This window comes from Cynoglossus semilaevis, chromosome 5 (assembly GCF_000523025.1).
Source record: "Cynoglossus semilaevis isolate Cse_v1.0 chromosome 5, Cse_v1.0, whole genome shotgun sequence".
Lineage (NCBI taxonomy): Eukaryota > Metazoa > Chordata > Actinopteri > Pleuronectiformes > Cynoglossidae > Cynoglossus > Cynoglossus semilaevis.
The window spans coordinates 17,660,271-17,662,959 of NC_024311.1; positions in this window are offsets into that span (position 1 = coordinate 17,660,271).

Consider the following 2,689-nt stretch of genomic DNA (forward strand, 5'->3'; position numbering starts at 1 on the left):
CCCTTTCACGGAGTGAATTAAATATTTGTCATAGTACGAGTTTTCTTGAAAGAGCCATGTTAGGATGAAATCTCACAGTAATTAGTATTCTTGGCACACTGACGTCAAACACACACACACACACACACACACACACACAGAGAGAGAGAGAGAGAGAGAGAGAGAGACACAGACGGATGGTGTTTGATTCTGATCATAAGTTTCTCTCAGCACACTGGACAACTTCTGTTCTGGGTTTTTTTGTCTGAAATGGATGAAAAAAAAAAAAAAGAAAAAAGATATTTGAGTGCAACTGCTCATTTGGACCGAGTTTAAAAATAGTATCAGACGGAGAAAACAACAGCGAGAGGAGAAATACAGAAATATAATAAAGCAAACACTATGGGATATGAAACTGGGAGCAGCACATTAGCTCTTCTGCGGCCAAATCGATCCAGATCCATATGTTATTTCCTTGGAAATTGAAACAAACAAACAAACAAAAAAGACAAAACTTTTTCAGCAAAGATTTTACCGTCTTATATTTGTTGGCGCGAGAGGACAGTGGACAGTCTGAAGCGCCCGGGACGTGGAGTTATTGTAAGACGTATAAAGTTGAATTCATACGGAGGCCGTTGTATTAGTGGTTGATTTGTCTTCATTTGTTTGTCGGCAGATTTCGCCCAAAGAAATATTTTGTCCTCAGAAGCCCACGGTGAAGTGTTATTTTCCTTTAGGCCGGGTTTTTTTTTTTAACGTCCTAATGTTTATTTTAATGTCTGTTGTATTGATTCACGTTGTTTATGTTTACAGTGGAGCGTAGGCTCCTTACTTTGGGATGAAGTGGGCCTCCAGAGTTCTGACATAAACAATGAATTTTTGGTGTTTCCCAATGATTTCAGCTGAGGCAGGAAATGCTGCTCATTTATTTGAGTTAGTTATCTGAGGAAGTGTGTGAATCATGACATGATCTGCTGTTTCTTTACAGCGTGTTGTCTTTGACGCCTTAAGCAGCAGCGACGTCTTAAAGTAAGACGAGGATTCAAACCCCTGACCTTACAGCAGGGTGTGCCCTGACACAATAGAAATGATTCAAGACTCTTTCATTGAGGTGAATGTGATTTAAGCACCGGTGGTGTCGACAGCTTCTGCTGTGTCATCAGTGCAGCTAAGACTGAACACGGCAATTAGATTTTTTTTTTCATCTTCGTAGACTTCAACTATTTATGTTTTAGAAAAGTTTGTACATTTCCTACAAATACTAATTATAATTTTAAATATACACACAGTGTTTTGTCAGCAGTTCAAATATTAACCTACCTCACCCTCGACAGACCAGGACCCTAGAACCCCACCTCCCAGACTTAGCTTCTTTAGCGTCAACATAGCCAACAAGTGTTTACCGTAAATGCTACATTTCTACACCGTGTTTTCCAGTTTTCATGGCAACATAAAGATGGCAGCACTGGGCTTCGTGGCCAAACCCGTGTGTTAGGCCGCGGTCTGTACAAACACTGACACCAACTTTCCCACAGTCTTCATTTTCATAAAACTGGAAAATGCAGGGAGTCAGCTGCACGCCGCCAGGAGGAAACATTAAGCAGATATTCATCTGTAATTAATCCTCAAGGTTAAAATATGGATTTCATTTTTTCAGTCACAAAAATGTTATTAAGAACTAGTCATGCAATAAATTAGTCCGAAAAAAATAATAATAAAAGGAACCGTTTCATATCTCCGTTTCCAAGGCCTCGTCGTATCACAGCAAAGGTTTCCAAGTCTGTCTGTGTTCATGTTTATAATTACTCGTCCTCATCATTGATCCAGTTAAAAACAGCAGGAAACCAAACATTTTTTAAAATTATTATTATTTCAGTATTGGGTTCTTTTTGTCTGGTCGTCGACAGCATAGAGAAGGACAAGGAAAAAAACAAAACAAAACCCCACCGCGGCTGAATTCACCATAGACAGATTGATTAAAGCGCTGTGAAAACAGACTTCTTGATATTTTCAAGTGTTGGTTTCTTTCCATCGAGCCACACGAGGAGCCAGTGAGCTCTGATCACCCCGCTCTTTCTCTCTGTTCCTCCTTCTCTCTCTCTGATGAAGAAGGTAGGAAGACAAGAGCCCTTCACACAGGACTCTTGATTCTATACCCTACAACACACACACACACACACACACATTTTCTGTGTTTTGTGGCCACTCCACATATTGACACGTTACATTCTCCTTCTCTAACAGAAACACTGACAAACCACTCCACATATTGACACGTTACATTCACCTTCTCTAACAAAAACACTGACAAATTTACAGTGTGTCTGATTTTAAATCCTTACCCTTAATCTGATTTGACTGTAACTCAACGTCTAATCCCAAAACCAAACCATATGTTGAACCTTGACCCACGTGTCCCCACAAGGACAAAGTGTCCCCAGGAAGACAAAGTGTCCCCACGACAATAGTTTTTTCTACACACAAGTATAGCTATGCCAGGAACACACAGATAGAGTTAAACACACACACACACACACAGAGAGAGAGAGGGAGGTACAGAGATGGAGAGAAAGTGATGCTGAGGGTGGTTATGCGCCCTCACGTGGCCAAACTGGAATGTAGTTTCCGGGAATATACTAGGTGTATTTATTTATTTATTTCTTTGGTTTCCCTTCCTGCGAGTGTGAGAAAGGGGAGGAGCAGCAGGGGG